This window comes from Electrophorus electricus, chromosome 5 (assembly GCF_041902795.1).
Source record: "Electrophorus electricus isolate QZ-2024a chromosome 5, ASM4190279v1, whole genome shotgun sequence".
Classification (NCBI taxonomy): Eukaryota; Metazoa; Chordata; class Actinopteri; order Gymnotiformes; family Gymnotidae; genus Electrophorus; species Electrophorus electricus.
In genome coordinates, this window is record NC_137501.1 from 30021673 (window position 1) to 30039223 (window position 17551).

The window sequence follows — 17551 nt, forward strand, 5'->3', positions numbered from 1 at the left end:
CTGCTGTTACCTGGCTTGTGTATCACCCTCACACTTCTGCAGGCCACTTCCAGCCGACTCTTACAAACGCACGAGCCTAATTCCCCTTTAAGCGCAAGCTGGGAGCGCCGTAATTCCCCGCTCGTTGTTGGCTTCCCAATGGCGTGCAAATGCACCAGCTCCACTCTGGTCTCAGCTGTCATCCCTGCAGCCCTGGTCTGTGAGACGGGGCTTATACAGAAAGCTGTTGGGGCAGAAAGCTCTGCTTTATGGCACACACACACACACACACACACACACACACACACAATGCTTCTATGGCAAAACAACAGCTTCATTCAACATAGCCAGTTAATGAACTGTAATGTAACAGTGCGTCGTAATGTCCTTATTACATTATTTGCCCAGCCGTTGGTCAATATCCACGTGCCTGGAATAAATTTGTAAAAACAAAACAAAACAAAACAAAAAAACCCAACCCTGTACATCCAGCATAGTCCAAAGGAAATGAACATGCAGACGTTTTAATTGCTTATATTTCACAAGTAAAACAAAACAAAACAAAAAAAAAAACACGCGAGGGAAAATATAATGTCTGTAGCAGTAGATTTAGAGGAAGTGGAGGGGATTGCTAATGCGTGCTTTACAAAAAAGAGGATTCCCACCCAGCTACGTTCAACAGTCATTCCTTCATCACGGGCAACCCTGCGTGATGCTCGAAGGCTAGCACGCGCCCTCTCTCCTGTTTCCTCTTGATTTTATTAACACGTGGGACACCGTGAACGTATGTACATCACACTCGTTGTGGCTTCTGCCTGGTCCCCAGCAGAGCCAAAATAAAATATAAAAAATAGAAAAGTCTCTACCATGCAGATGCTCAGCTAGCGTGGGTTTTTATAGTTATATACTTCATAGTTTTATAGTTCCATATGTGGCGGTAGCCGATCTTTCACACGTCCCCGGGCCTTATGTTATAGGCTTAATAATTATGCAAGGGTGTGCTATGCAGTAATAGCGATGCTGGATGACTCTCTGTGGGGTTTGTTTGTTTATTTATTTATTTTGTGCGTGCGTGCACACCTGCAAAGCAAGGAGTAAACAACTTGACGCATATGTGATGGAAAAACATCAAATCGTGGCTGCCCTTGGTGAGCCCTCGTATGAATGCGCACACACACACACGCACACAGCCCTAGTCAAGTGTGTGAGGTCCCTCTGAATGTCAGTCCCTGTGACAGCCGCGTGGCCCGGCACGGTAAACACCCCGGCGAGGGCCAATTCAGACTCAAGGCGCGCGTGCGTTTGCATACTACGTTTGTGTTTTCTTTGGCTTCGCTTCGCTTATTCAAATTTGTTTTTTCTTCTTCTTCTTCTTCTTCTTCTTTTTTCCCTCCCCAATATAAAGACCATTAAAAAATACGCCTCGAAGTCCCGAGCGCTGGGCATTGCCGCTGCGTGTTTCACGTCGTGACTGAAGGCAAACGAAGAACTTCGGCAGCTCTGCACGGCGTCGCTCTTCCACGCTCGCCCCGTCGCGCAGGCGCGCTTCTGGAGCGCTCGAGAGCACTATTTAGCAAAGCCGCACGCGGGCGTGATTTTCGCCCCGGCCGATGCTAGGTTGCGCCCGTGCTCCGCGCACTGCGCATGCGGCCTCGCGCGGGCCGCTGCCATTCGACGGTCTGGTAGCACACGGTTCTCCGCGCGCATACTCGGCACCTGCCTCCTCTGTGGTTGGAGCGTCGGTGGGAGCAGGGAGGTGGGGGGGAATCATTATTTGGCAGGGAGCGGCAGAGAGACGGGCATTTCCTAAGATACCGACAGCGACGCGTGGATTCCTCCTGCCTCCATCTCTTTAAAACAAGCAAACAGAACAAAAACAAAGAAAGAAAGCGGGGAGAGGATATCGCTGTCGCTGTAGTTGCAGAGCCAAAGAGACGCGCGGCTGGAGACACGCGTGAGTGCGACGCATTGCTCGGAGGCGTTTTGCTGGAATAGCGGGGCTGTCATCTTGGGAAGGTAAGATGTGCCTCGAGTCCGCGCGCACCGCTGCAGGAGCAGGCAGCCCGGGGAGGCTCTCGCACACCCTCAGCCTCACTCGCTAGGAGACGTCCCTCGGTTCGCGTGTCTCCGTTTGACACAGTTTCTAACCCCTGCATCACCGACGAGCCCGCTGTGCGCGAGCGAACCCCCCCCCCCCCACCCTCCGGTGATGCTGGGCATCCGCTACACCGGCGCGCGCCTCCCATCCGTGTGCACGGCTCTGCTGAATCCCGGGTAGCCTTACTAGCATCCGTGCTATCCCTCCCAGTGCGATGAACAGCTTTGAAAAGCCCAATTAAAACCTGTTTTTTTTTTGTTGTTGTTTTTTTGTTTTTTGGATCGCGGAGGGAAGAACGAGCCGTAGCGCGCAGAGACGTGGTCACGCTAAGCGAGACCGGGCGTCTGCAGGACAGACGCGCCCTTCCCGTCGGTGCGGCTCCCGTGCTCATCTGAGGTCCCGTTATTCTTTGTCTGCCTAACATTGTTGTGTCGGTCCTTAGACTTGCGGAAAATCCCGTTCAAACCCGTCACATTTGCGCTCTGCTCGGACTGTCTTGGGAAAGGGTAAGTGTCAGCGCGAGCACAGGCGAGGTGACGTTTAAAACCGTATGCAAGAGCGGGTCGTTGGACATGCCGTAGCCGTTACGTGGATCCCGTTACTTGCGCCTTTCCTTGCAGCGCGTGCCTGCACGCTTGTGTCCAGATAGAGGCAACGTTTGGATTTGTAACAGTGTTTGTTTTCGAAGTTGTTAGGAAAACCTTAATAAGAAAGGAAAAAATATAAGAGCCAAGTCGGCTCGTCAGAGTGCGCGAGCAGATGTTTAGGATGAATGTTAATGCTCTGTAATAGAAACTGAATTTACAATAAACTGTTATTTAATTAATTATTGATTTTTTAATAATATCTTACTTTGTCACCTTAGAGTAGCTTATACAATGCAGACAAGCAACTTATGTTGCATAATGTGTGTGTTAGAGAGGGAGAGAGAGAGAAAGAGAGAGAGAGAGAGAGCCCAGGCTTGTTTAGGTGTGTGTGCGCGCGAGAGAGAAAGCCTGTCCGCCTCTCTGCCTCTCTGTCTGTATGTGAGAGAGAACGCTCTTCCCCTTCCTCTACCATTAATGTCTCACATGTTGGAGACTCTTCTTTGAATCGCGCTGACAGAATTCCCCACTACAGGCCTACTGTGTCCCAGTACAGTAGACGTCGGCGTCCCGTGTGTGCTTCGTGGCTGTGTCCTGCTGTAACCGGAGCCGAGACAGGCATGCTCAGGGTGTGAGCGCCTGGGTGTGCTGCATTTAGCCCTGGAACTTTGGGCTGGCATAGACGCGTACTGGTGAGGTTTATAAACAACACGAGCAACGTGTACTCACAGAAGCCAGTCAGACAGAGGACCGTGTCCAAGCAACACCATGGCCAACAAGTTTGACGGTGATATAATGAACAAAAATCAGAATAGGCTGACTGACTGCACTTTCTTAGTGGCATTTAGTTTATAAACACATGTCTTGAGTTTATTTTTTTGCCTGGCTTGTTGAGAATGACATTCACAGTATTGTGTCTGTATCCACCACGGAAGGTTTTGAGAAAATCCTGACACCTTTAATTAAATCACTTCCGCTCATAAACACAAATGCTACTAAGAAAGCCTGTCCGGCCTCTTCAGCCACGGTGCTGTTTGGACACAATGTTCACGCTCTCAACATAATTACTGGTTCGCTTCAGTTCCTTCAGTATAACAGTGAACACGCAGAGCACCTGTCTGCACCGCTGCATACAGCCACAGGGGGCGATCTGCTTGAGCCTAGAGCGCCTGGTTAACCACGGAGATGCCGGTCGCCATGGCGTCTCCACGCCTGAGCTCGTGGCTTGTTGTGCTAAGACAAGCCTCTTATAATAATAACAACTTTTGCAGCTTGGTTCAGTACAGGCCTGCCCTGGAGATTCGTGCAACTCTCTGGATAGGAAAGCCACACACGAGCGTCGGGCAGCGTTTGGGATCAATACTACCCCTCTGCTACAAGGGCATTGATTTCAACCTATTGATTGCATCCTATACAAGCATGTATGGAGAGCTGACTTGTTTCCAGCACTGTGGAATAGTCTGTTGACGATGGGGTGGGTCCATGGGCTGTGTTTGGTATGACCATTCAGGGCTTTCTTCTGACACAATAAGCTTGAACAGGAACTGGGTCCTGAATGCAGTTTAGGTGATTACACCGTGGCCAGTGCAAAATGTAGTATTGTAGTATACCTACTACACAGAGAATGGTATAGAAAAAGGTTCCACTGTAGTATACCCATTACATATATAAAGAGAAGAAGGGAACATTGTAGTATACACTCTCTCTCTCTCTCTCTCTAATAGTATATAATACCTTATAAAAGTATAAAAGCAGCATCTCTAGCATTTCCCCCTAGATTTGATATGACATCTTTTCAAGGAAAGTCAGCTAGTCTAAATATGCACTTAAAAACAAACAAACAAACAAACAAACAACACTCAAAACGTTTACCTGTCTTCTTGTCCGCTTTATCTGTGGTAGGAATGAGGATATGTATTTGATCACAAAGCACTTCTGTAAGTCACTCTGGACAAGGGCACCCGCCAAATGCTGAAAATATGTAAATGTTTTAAATAATTTGCAGTGTTATGTTGTAGTCTGCTTGTTTAAACAGCCTAGTTGAGTTCAGCAACTTTCTTATGACAAGCCCACTAATTAAGGGGTGAAAGACCACTGATGAAGTCTTAATCACCATCATTAAAATTTATGGTGGGCCTTTGTTAATTCATTAATGAATTAATCGGTTGTGTTATTCGTTGCGCATCAAAGAGAGTTCTACAGAGGCGTTAGAGTCTCCAGAGATGAACAGGCTTGATGAAAGCCATAGTTTCTGGTTCTTCTGGAGATGTTCCAGTGTGTTTCAGAGCCAGAGCTATCTGCTCCTCTCTTTCTCATGCTTGGACTAGCACCACCTAAACGTAAGCTCAGCCATTTTAAAAGGCAGCATGACAGGCAGTACGTCAGCCAGGTTTCTACTACCAAGAAATCTGAAAAGCTTGACACACCCACCCCACCTATTTTGAATTGAGGGATTACGGTGCGTTAACCGTTAATATTGCTAAGATAATCTTGACACGTTGGAACGTGACCAGAGCTCAGCATGGTTGTTTCTGGTGGAACTGATGGAACTATGAAAAATGACTTCATGTTCTTCCTTTACTGATTAAATGGAGGTAACATAAGATAAGCAGAAAAAAGTGACTTTGTGAGGCAAGTCTCTGACAGCACCTTCCATGATGTACGGTATGATGTTAGTAGTCCGTGACACAACCCGTATTACAGAGATTGCGGACTTCTGAGATCAGTCAGTAGGGTGGTAAACCAGGCCTACTGATCTTGTCGGGTGTCCCACAGAAGTGCTTCCAGGTGACATAGATGCACTTCCTGCCATATTTCCGGGCCTCCCTTTGTATCCCATGCTTAGCAAAGACTTTTCCAGGGGTGTAATCTCACCAGGGGTCTCCTGGCCTTAGGTGGACAGACAGCTGACCTTCTGTGTTCCTCTGAGCATCCTCGCTTTGTACCTGTGTACATATGTACATGTGCTCCGTGTGTGTTATTTTTAAAAGGAGACTGATGTCTCTCCCATGCTTCTCAGAAGCTGCCTTCCATGACAGACTCTCTTTATGTAAGAAAATACGTGTTGGTAAAATACCTGTGGGTAAAATACCTGTTCATAAAATACCTGTGGGTAAAATACCTGTTGTCAAACCTGCACTTGTAGCTGCTCTCCTGATTGGTCAGCACGGCGCTGACCAATAACAGGCCTCAGGGCTCACATAGACAGCCCGGTTGAATTTTAGTGTTCACCAAGGCTGCACCTAGATTGGCGCATTTCTGCAGGGATTTAGTCCAAATCCTATTCCAAGGCACCCTGTTCAGCTAATGAGGATCTTCATAAGAACCTGATTACATGGATTTAGTGGAGGAACTCGGTCTTGAACGTGAGCCGTGTAGGAGGGTAGAGGTCCAGGAGGAGATGTGATGTCCACCGTATTTATACACATTCATAAGCAGCTGTTAACCCTGTTGGCTGGTGAAATAAAATATAAAGTTTTTTTTTTTTTTTTTTTTTAAGCCATTTAATAAAGTTTCATAGATCACAGCTCTCAACTTTAGCGGACTTCCTCGTCTGTGTTTCGTCAGCGATCGGTACCATCTGTTCTCTCCATGCGCCTCTCTAAGGGCACTTGGTGTAACGCATGAGGCGCTTGGCCATGTGTTGGTCAGCTGGCAGATACGGAGTGAAACCCATCAGTATCCCTCTCCCTCTCTCGCTCTCTCTCTCTCTCTCTCTTTCTCTCTCTCCATCTCTCTCCCCTTCTCCCCTGTCCCTGGCCTCCTGTTTTTCTTGTTGTATCCCATCTTTTATTCTTTTATCCCCCTGGTCTCATATCCGAACCCCAGCAGAGCACACACTGTGCCTGGAGGGTGTGGACAGGCTGGGAGAGTCTGCCCTTAACCCCCTCTATTGTCTGTCTCACACACACACACGCACACACACACACACACACACACACACACACACACACACACACACACACACACACACACACACACACACTCCCTCTGTTGTGTATCTCCAATCAGTATTTTTCCTGATGGTCACATGATTTCCCATCTCTTTCTCTACTTCAGTCCTCTTTTGTATTGTAACACTCTGTGTTAATCCTCGCTGCATGCAATTCCTTTCTGTAGACATAACGGCACATGGCATTGTGTGTTCATTCTTATATTGCCATTTAAAATCCCACCCTCCCCCATCTCTGTAACCCTTAGACTTTGATTAGCATTACTGTGCAGTTCTGCTTTAGTTTTAATGGTACGTGTCCATTGAGACTGACCTTGGTGATCTTTTGGCCTTTCAACCTCAGAGCTTAAACAAGACTCTGCACAACGTGATGAGCAATGCAGCCCGCCCGCCTACGGAAGCTCTTTTCTGGAGCTCTTCTCAGGAAAACCTGCCCCTGCCCCTGTCTCTGTAGTATCCCATGTGCTGCCGCTGCTCTGTGAATAAAAAGTGAGACTGAATCCATTCACACATCTGGGCTGTAAAAGCCTGCTTCAGGAACAAGCCACCCCACCCCATGCCCTGCTGCTGTTCTCCGGTTCTGTTGCTGTGGTGTCTCCGGTTGTATTGCCCTTCTCCTTGGAAATGAATGGCTTCCGGCAGCTCGGTCACACTCAGCTACTTATAGCGGAAAATATCCCGTCAGTCAGAAGCGGTGTCGGGTCAGCAGGTTTTTCAGGGCGTCCTAGCACGGCTAAAAGCAGCAGCAACTACGCTTTTAGACAAGCTAAACACAGGCCCCCCCCGCCCCCCACTGAGGCTTTATGGATGCGTTGCATGGGACAGATGGGCACCGCCATTCAGGTTGTGTGCAGTGCATCACATGGAGAGTCAGTGAGACACTGAAGTCTGTTTCATACATTCTGAAGACTCTCTGTTTATTTAGCGGACCTCTCTTAGACTGGTTGCAATGTTGTTAGGGCAACAGACATGATCATTTGTGCCAACTACAAAATTAAGATTCAGTGTTCTGCACAAGGGTTATTTTTAGGAAGCCAGTGGTTTGTGGTTAATATGCTTTGAAATGTGAAACAGGGAGCAGAAATCCTATTTCATGTTTTGAACATTAATCTTGGAGATGGGACAATTTCCACACAGTTTTGCCTGTAATCAAAACCAAAACCAATTCTGCTTTAGTCAGTGGCAGAGATGTTTAGTCAAATTGTAGTCTTGATTGAAACATGCCAGCTAGCAGGTTTCTTGTGAGATGCTAAATCATTTAAAGTATCATTTGAATATCATTAGGCATCATGCTACGTGCGTAAAATATGCCCTGAATGGCCACTTTCTTAGAGACACCCATCGAGAAGCATGTGACATCCTTTGGTCTTCAGAAATGCAGCAGTTCATTGTGGGATAGATTCCACTAGATGTTGAAATCCTTCTGCAGAAATCTTGGCCCGTGCAGACAGGTCAGCTTCTCGCAATTACTGCAGATTCGTCGGAGGTACTGGCATGCTCAGAACAGCCTGTTCTACCTGGTCCCAGAGACGCTCTATTGGATTAAGATCTGGGGACCATGAAGGCCAGGGAAGGAAAAGTTACTCTCATGTTCCTGGAACTAATCCATGACTATCCGAACCTTGTGGAATGGTGCGTTGTGCTGCAGAAAGTGTCCTCCTGCAACAGGGTAAACCGCTGTCATGAAGGGATGAACTTGGTCAGCCACAATGCTGTGGTGAGCCCTACTGTCCAAATGTCCATCCGTGGGTATCGGAGGCCCCAGTGTGCCAGGAAAACATTTTCCACATCATTATTCCACCTCCACCAGTCTGAGCTGTTGACACCGGACAGGAAGGGCTAATGGATTTTTTGCTGCACACGGCTAATCACGACCCTCCTATCAGCATGGTGCAGCGGAGATCTGAATTCATCTGACCAGGTTGTGTTTTCTCACTGCTGTGTGATCCGGTGTTTGCACTCTTTTGCTCACTGGAATCTTGTCTTCCTGTTTCCTTTAGACAGCGGTGGCACTCGAACTGGTGGTCTCCTGTAATAGGAAAGATGGGATGTGCGTTTGGACACGTTAGTTGGAGCTCCAGCATTATACCGGGCTGCATTCTGCTTGCCTGCGCCTCGTCTTTTCTTCTGAACGATTGTTGACGTCCTCCTCTGAGTTCCACAGAATCCCCTTTTGCTGGATCACGCCATTCTCGCTAAACTCTCGTTAACACACAAGATTAGCAGTATGGACCCAGCTGGCATGCTTCAAATCATCCATATTGCTCGATTGTCCCATCCTAATGTGGATTCACACACACACTTGATCCACACAACACTTTCTCATCTGATTTTATGCTACACACCGGTGTCACGTATCTAATTTCCGTACAGAGAAGCTCCAGTTGTGAAAGGGTAGGTGTCTCAAAGAAAGTGGCATTCTGTGTGTGTGTGCGTGTGTGTGTGTGTGTGTGTGTGTGTAACAGCACTTTGCATGCACAGCTGATGAAGGACCTCTGTGTGAAACATATCTTGTTTCTCTGACAACCTGGTGTGTAAAGTCCCAAATCTATCTATCTATCTATCTATCTATCTATCTGTCTATCTATCTATCTATCTATCTATCTATCTATCTATCTATCTATCTATCTATCTATCTATCTATCTATCTATCTATCTATCTATCTATCTATCTATCTATCTAAATATTGTATATACACTGTAGTAATTAGTATTACTTTTTATAATAAGACTTTTATTTTTGAAATAGATTTTTGATTCCACTTTGAACTCTTAATGAGTCCCTGCTTTGGACCTGTCCTTGATTCTCACGTGTGTGGCACACCACGCTGCAGTGCATACATACAAATCCTTATACAGGCGTATAGGGATACTGATGGGCTTCACTGCGTGTCTGCCAGCTGACCTTTCTCCCCAAGAAACAATTAACTTGGACTTAATGAATTCACACCCAAGAAGTTTGATTCTTTGCCTTTTTTTTTTTGTGCCTATTTGCTCTGCAGTTGCGTACTATAAAAAACCAGGCCAGTGGTGGCAGGTCATTTGTCACAGCAAGGCAATAAAGAGAAATCTCCCTGCATGCTTTAATGGGCTTGAACTCCACACACTTGTATAATCACATAACAGAGTAACAGTGGCAAAGGGAGAATCTTTTTCTCAGCAGAGAGGGAACCAGTAAAAAACAGGACCGTTCACATAACTGTTTATAGTACCAAGATATTTTTTTCTCAAATTGCATGCATGACTTGAAACACCATTTGTATTTTTGTTCTTCTTCCAAGTGTAAGTATTGAGTTTTTTTCTAATGCTCACCACCACACCAAGGAGCAGCTCCTTGGCATAGCAGATGGGGCTCCCATTTAACCTTCCTAAGTGACAACTTCCTAAGAGAAAATTTTTTAAAGCTCGACCCTCTGAAAATGAGACACCCGTTTAAGGCTCTGAAAGTGAGACAGTAGCTGCAGAGGGGCTTCCCTGCCTGTTAGTCAGTGGCTGGACTACAAACACGTGGACATCTCTGTAAAGAGTCCTGCCATGTGTACTATATAGTGTGCGCTGTGTAGTTCATTATTCCTCCTGAGTGAATTCCACTGATCCCACTTGGACTCAGTCTGATTGTCCGTATGGTGGTGTTTGCTTGTCTCTCTAACCTACAGACAGCTTTAATGTGTTACATATAGATTTTTTAACTTCAAATGAACAATAATGTTTTTTGCATAAATTATTGCATTTGTGGGGGAAAGCCAATCAAAATATTAGAACAATTTGTATTTATTTTGCTTTGTTAATGAGCTGTTTTCCTATTCAACGATGCTTTCAAGCTTTCTTATAATAGTTTAAACATATAGAGTATATTCCATGTGCATTTATTTATAACAAGAGGTATGCAATTCATTAATATAATCTCAGAACTAAGCATCTTAAAGGTATTGGCCTTTAGGTGCAGAGCTAGTCTTTGTAAGCAAAAGGAAGAGAGAGGGAGTGAGCTGTTTTATTCCAGGTATGTCAAACTCCTGCTGTCTTACTTGTCAAAGGCTGATGAGCACATTAAGGCAGAGAAGACAACAGTCTCCTAAGAACACGTCTCTTATGCTAAACACACACCATATTAGCGCCATGTTGGTAACATGCCAATAGAGCACAGCAGTGCCCCCTGGGGTACGCAGGTTTATGAGGCTAAGAATGATACGCATAGATTTAAGATTAGATTAGCCAGTAAAGGGCCTGCTATGTAAATGCCTGCTACATACAGTAAAAACAGAACTTGTTTAGTTCAAATGAAGACCGAAGCAAGAAGATTTCTTTGAATATCTTCGAGATATTCGAGACGGCCGAAGGTGTCTCCCAAGATCTCGGCTCCACCTCGGCACGAGCTGTCATTCCCACGTTCACATGCCGCATCGCCCGTCAAACTTTTCTGAGATGTCAGTCTAGGGCATGTCAGGAGTCTTCAGGTGATTGGCCTTCGCCTGTTGCCGTGACGACGGAGCAGGTGTGACGAGGGGAAACCCTTGAGGGGAGTCTGAAAGGGCCAAGCTGCGTGAAACCCTGTAGCATATTTCCGACTTGTGTGGTCCTAATTGCTTTCTCTTTAGTCCCTTGACTTCTCATGTTAGAGAGGTTAGCGTTTCACAGTCTAGTACGTCGGGCCCAGCAGGCGGACCACACTTTTTCCTCTTCCCCAGCTTCCATTAAGCCATTAAGAGCTCCAAATAACTGGTCCAGGCACAGAGGGAGCTGGGAAAAAGGAATATGGACCGCCTGTTGGACCCTGAGGTCTAAGTGAAGAAACGCAGACTTTGGGTAAAGTTTGGCTTGAGTCTTAAATGCAGTAGCGATGGCTGTAGCTCAGCTAAAGGTATGAATGTGCTAACCAGGGAGCTGGAGCTAACTTAAGCGATATACATGCTAGCTGGGCTGTATGTAGGGCATTACATACCATCTGCACTCTGTTGCACAAGGACTTTGCTAGCCGATCCCACTGATTCTTCTAAAACCAAACATTTAGCTGTGATCAAAGATATCAGATATCAGAATCAGATTGGTTCTGAGTCCTGTTTTATAATGTCTCGACTAAATGTTTAGCTACAACCTTTTGCTTTTTGATGGGGTTTAATGATTTCCACATTTGTTTGTGTTGCAGGATTCCTCCACCTCCCAACTATTCGTTTGCTGTGTTTTATTTTCCGGACGACTTTTTCCGTTATCTTCAGTGATTTGAGGTCCTCTTACTGCGTATTAGCAAAGCCTGCGGTGTTCCGATGAGCCGGAGATCAGATTAAAGCTCTCTCCCACTTATCACGACTGCATTACTATGTTTAGCTATGACACCGCTGGCCTGTACGTGTTTATCTGTATCCTGACTCTTGCCTTCCTTCCCACTATATTTGTGTCATTAGCTCATGCCTGACTTAGAAATACAGCACGGGGTGAGTTCAGTAGCGTTTCCACAGCACACCCGCCGCCTCACTGGGACACACACACTGCTCTGCATGCAGTGGTGCACCCCATTAACAAACTGCAATTGGATAAAGAATGTAATTTTTGTCCCGATTGCCAACACTGGGATTTGTGGGTGGTGTGTCTTCAGTAGCCCAGAGAGGTGGTGGTCAAAGGGGGTGAGACTTCACTGTGTCATCCCTGGTGCTCGTAAGGTATTTTGCACGTGGCCATGCCCACTTCTCGGGAGCATTGTTGTGAGCCGGAGCAGCTCCAAGTGGAATGTTGCGTGGTAGCGCTAGCGGAATGTCCATTTGTTATTCCGGCGTGTGTGTCTGCATGAGAGGGAACGGGGACTGTTTCTGTGGTGACATACCAGCCAGGAATCTCAGACTCGGGGAGAGAGGGAAACAGAGAAAAGACTGAACTTTCTGTGCCGTTTACGTTTTACACAGACGCACACTCAGACGCACACACAAGCTGTGGGGACACAAAAGCCCTCACTATAGGTGCTTCGACAAGGACATCATAGCCACATAGCCGTTGCCTATAATCGGAGCAGCTGTGATCAGCAATTTGCTGCTCACGCTTTTAATGAGAAGCAGTAAGCGATGGCAGCACCTGGAAGGACATCCCGTGCGTCCTGCTGCTCCTCGGTCATGCTGAGAAAAGCATGGTGGATGTGAGCCGTTGGCAGGGACCACCTCAGGCTCACAAAGGCTTTTGTCTGATGTGCTTTTCCTTGCCAGACACTGTCATGTTCCAGAACAGTCCACCACGGTCCTGGCTGGTAGGGTAGTGTTTATCTGCGCCCCCCCCACACATACACACTCTCACACACACACACACATACACACACACACACACACACACTTTCTCTCTCTCACACATCCTTTATCCCTTTCTCTTTTCCACTCTTTTAGTTCATTCTTGACTGTTCCCTCCATCCTTTCTTCCTCTCCAGCCCTGCTCCAACTTCCCCTCTCCATAACCCCTGCATCCCAACTCGTGTCTCTCCCCTGTGACTTTGTATGTCACAAAAAGCACGGCTTGCGTACAGGAGAGAGAGAGCGAGAGGGAGAGAGAGAGAGAAAGGTTTACGTCCCGTGAGATTGGTGTTGGGTGGTGGGGGTGGCTCAAATCCTTCCTCCCCTCTCCTCATCTTCATCCTCAGCATTACCATGGCGCTGGTGACAGTGTGACAAACACAGCACCACTCTAAGACTTTGGAGCACTTCCCCTGAGAACTGAGGGGACTGCTAGCAGTCGTGGGAAAAGCTCATCTGTTGCCGTAGTTTGTGTTCCTCTTTCTGCATCCCTCCCTCATGGTTTGGGTTCTGTTGGCTGGATGTATTGGTTGGACCATTCTCAATCCAGGAGTGATGTAGATGTGTTTAAAAACTCCAGCAACTCTGTTGGGCCTGATCAATTTGTATCAGCACCAAACCCAACACCCACCGTGTTACTGCAATTGGGTTTTGCACCCAATTAGAGCCCGTCCGACTGGTCACGTGATCAGATACTGAACAGGTAGAGGGTAGCTGTCAAACTGTGCTTGGCAGGAAACTGTATATAGTATGTAATTGTACACCTAAAAACACACCTAGAAGTTCCTCCTTCTCTTTACCTACTAGGCAAGTGTGATAGCAAACTGGCTAGCCAGTGACATTAGCCATTTATCCAGCTGTCAGTGGTCAGTGAAATTCCATAACCGAATTTGGCTTCGAATAACAGATTTGAATACCTGTGCTGCAGCTTTCTTTTGGTTTATTGCAAGCATTAGATTCTTTGGAGGACTAGCGAGAGTGGAACTGTGGGTGGGGCCCTGATTGCAGGCTCAGGGCTGAAGTGCACACACAACTTTTATAGAAACCCCTCAGGTGTTTTAACAGGCATTCAGGGCAGTCGGTCGTGCCCGCCAGCTTCTCTCTGGTTTCTCATCAGAAATTTTTGTTGGAGTTAATTTAAACTTTAATCCTCGCTGCTCGCAGGGCACTCCAGAGACGAGCTTCGGGTTTGGGGCTTAAGGCGGAGGCGCCGTGAAGAGTGGTGAGGTCAGAGGATGTGTCCCCAGAGGGGTGGAGTGATTTAATGGCCTTGTTCACCCCCCCCCAACACACACACACACACACAACATCAAAGTGACCTTAAACATGCATGACATTGCGCTAAACCAAAACAAGACTCTTTTGTTCATGAGAAAAGTCGCTGTTGTTACCAATGTTTTTTTATCTCTTTTTCTGCTTCTCTTGTTCCATTTCTTGGACACACACACACACACACACACACACACACACACCTTTTGCAGTAGGATATTGAGGTCAGGGAAGAGTTGGAGTGGACAACAGAGGTCAGAGGTGTCATTGCTAATGGAAGCACTGTGTGTGTGTGTGTGTGTGTGTGTGTGCGTGCATGTGCGTGCATTTGTGCGTGCGTGTGTGTGTTTGTATGCATGTTTGTGTGTGTGTTTGTGTGTGTGTGTGTGTGTCTATATGTGTGTGAGTGTGTGTGTGTGTGTGTCTATCTATATGTGTGTGTGAGTGTATGTGTGTGTTTATATGTGCGTGTGTGTATGTGTGTGTTTGTATGTGTGTGTGTGTCTATATGTGTGTGTGTGTGTGTGAGTGTGTGTGTGTATATGTGTTTGTGAGTGTGTGTGTGTGTGTGTATAAGGTATTAAGAGCATGTCCTCTCTATTACTCTACTCTGTTAACAGCGTTAGGGTGATTGTGAGAGTTGGTTCAGTGGACAGTTAGTGGCTATTTACAGGCATTTCTAACCAGTTTTACCTATGGGCCAAGTTTTTTAATTTCATGGTTTAATTTTGGTATTTTTTCTTTGCATACATGTGCGTGTGTGTGTGTGCATGTGTGTGTGCGTGTGTGTGTGTATGTGTGTGCGAATGTCTGCCTTATGACTGATGGCCAGTATATAACTGGCACTGTGATAAAGTGCCTGTGTGACATTGAATGGGAGTAATGGCACTTTGATCCAGTGAAAAATACTGTTTTAAAGCTTCTTATTGCACTTTGTCTGCATCTATGACAGTAAAATCAATCTCCACTCCGGCTTTTCTGCACTGTCACGTTCAGCTCTAACATATTGGATCACCGGCAATCAGCCTAGCAGCGTACGCACACACACGCACGACACATGCGCGCACAGACACACACACACACACACACACACACGGACCGTTCCATGAGCCCTGACCAATGCCTTCAGAGCCATAAGAAAAGCTACATCTCATCAGTCTTATGTCCTCGGTGACTCTGACGACCTGTGACTCTGAAACAACAGAGCAGACACAATGTGCTGTTTCCATGTTTGGAGGACATTGGGACTGGGAGGAGTTTGGACTGATCCAGGGAGCCTGTGCTTGAGAACGGGGAACGGGGACACGGGGAAGTTCACGATGCCGAGAGATCCCGAGGTCTTGAAGACGCCACAAATTACTAATGCGTTCGTTTGTTTCAGTCGGTGTGCAGGTTCATGAGGAGGTGCACGTACACCTCAGACGGCTCCATCAGAGTTGCCAACATCCTCACTAAACGTTTTCCTCGTCTGACAATCGCGGAAGGTCGTGCGCCTTTTCAGAGCAAGTCATTTTCTCAGGCGCTATTAATGGAGACGTGCTCTGGCTTCCTCCAGCCTTGGCAGGCGTATCTGCTCCGAGTGCTGTCTCGAAGTGTGAGGCAAAAGGAGGATCTTCTCACCACGAATGGCACGAGGCGTGAAGACAGACACAGCGTCGGGCAAACGCATGCACGCACGCGGACAGAATGTTAGCGGCCCTGCCTCCGAAAATGTCGGCAAATGGTAGCCTGTTCCCGAGGCGTCAGGACGGTCACGTGCTCTTTGGTGTCTACCACGAGGCTCTGTCCAGTCTACGAAACATCTGTGCGGAACCCATAAGCTCGCCGTGTTTTGGCACGTTCTGGTTTTGCCTTTGCGCTCTTTTTTTGGTGACGTGATCAGGCCTTTGATAAATGCGACCCCTTGACCCCTCATGTCCATCGTACTGTTAGCGCTTAGGCATAGTGCAGCACGCTCAAGTTTATCCTTGATCCGTGTTGAATTATCTCTATCCCTCCTGCGCTCTCTCTCTCTCTCTCTCTCTCGTTATCTCTCTTAGAGTACAGTTTAAAAAGCCCATCTGGTCCTGCTGAGACACTGATTAACCCCATCTCCATGGTAACGACCAACTCCCCCCCCTTTCCATGTCTGTTGTCGCTATTTCTATGGCATTAGTCCCATGCAAACTCCCCTGGTTCATTTGGTGTGCAGGCGCAGTGTTTCAGCAATTCATGAGAGGAGTTAAAAATGAGGGGATTTTTTTTCCCTGTCTCTCAGAGGCCTGAGAGATGAGCAATTCGGCAAGGGAGTTTTATACCTCGTAGCAGTTTAAGAAGACAGCGTACCCTTTCAGTCTCTTTAAACAGTCTCTGTAAGTGCAAGTTAAACGGAGTGTGTTGAAGATGGTGTCTTTCCGCCTCCGGGACGGCATTCAAGCTCTGACGAGCGCCTTTTCTGTTTGCAATCAGCTCTTTCGTGGAGACGCAGGACCGGGGTGGGACCGGGGAGCCACACAAGAGCCAGCGGCCCGAGCAAGGCGAGACCTCCCAAGCTCCCAGAGCATTCCTCCTCCTTTCGGTCCGCGCCCTCTCTCTCTCTCTCCCTCTCTCTCTCTCTCTCTCTCTCTCTTCCTCCATATCTCTGACTTGCTGGAGTCTTTGATATGCACAGACACCTCTGACGTCTGACGCGATGCATCAGTAGCGTTCAAAGGGCCTCAAGTCTGGCTTCGCGGCCACATATGGTTTTGATAGTCGGCATCCGGCACCAGAAGACAAGCAGACGAGAATCTAGGCCGTCGCGCGCCTGAATTCCAATACGGGAGGGGATGATGAAATCCCGTTACTGTTGCTAGACTCTTCGAGTTTGGTTGTTTAAAACCAATTAACCTATGCCTCTGTCTGCGTGCTCCGACCCTGCGGAACGGAAGACTAAACCTGAGCAACTTTCTTTGGACTTTGTGGAGGCCTTTGCTATATGTGTGTATGTAAGGGGCTGTTTAAAGTCACATTTTTTAATTTGTTTTTAAAATTAGGCTGTAATGGCCTGATCTCTGGAAAAAAGAAAAGTTTCTGAAATTAATTCTAAGCACATACACTTGACAAACAAGAATCTCATTGTGATTTTGAACTTCAACCAAAGACACCTTCCTAATTGATTGTGAAAGGGGGTTGCGTAATGACGTGATATTATCATGGATTAATACTAAATGTCTCACAGCTTCTTTGCTGTCTTTTTCTCATCAGATTCGCTCATAAAGTACGTATTTGCACCATCTGAAACACTCCGTGCATCAAAGCACACGTTTAGGAGACATTACCTTTCAAACTACAGTCTTAACTCACTGTAAAGTTTAATGTCACCTAATCCACTGTGTTTTATTGTGTGTAAAGTTTAACTTTCAAGGACTTATGCTTTTGAAAT

General features: G+C 46.9%; 1 protein-coding gene across 6 annotated transcripts in view; it reads left to right on the forward strand.

The window, feature by feature from the left end:
- The first annotated feature begins 1678 nt into the window (after positions 1 to 1678).
- Positions 1679 to 17551, forward strand: part of ctnna2 (catenin (cadherin-associated protein), alpha 2) — a 300745-nt gene continuing 284872 nt past the window's right edge. For 3 of the 6 annotated variants that reach the window (XM_035529730.2, XM_035529729.2, XM_027012569.3), the window contains exon 1: positions 1680 to 1995. The gene's annotated coding sequence lies outside the window, so the exon portion shown is untranslated. Of the gene's footprint in view, positions 1996 to 2380; positions 2584 to 17551 lie in introns of those variants that run through there. The other 3 variants (XM_081714771.1, XM_035529725.2, XM_035529726.2) reach the window with 3 other exon arrangements.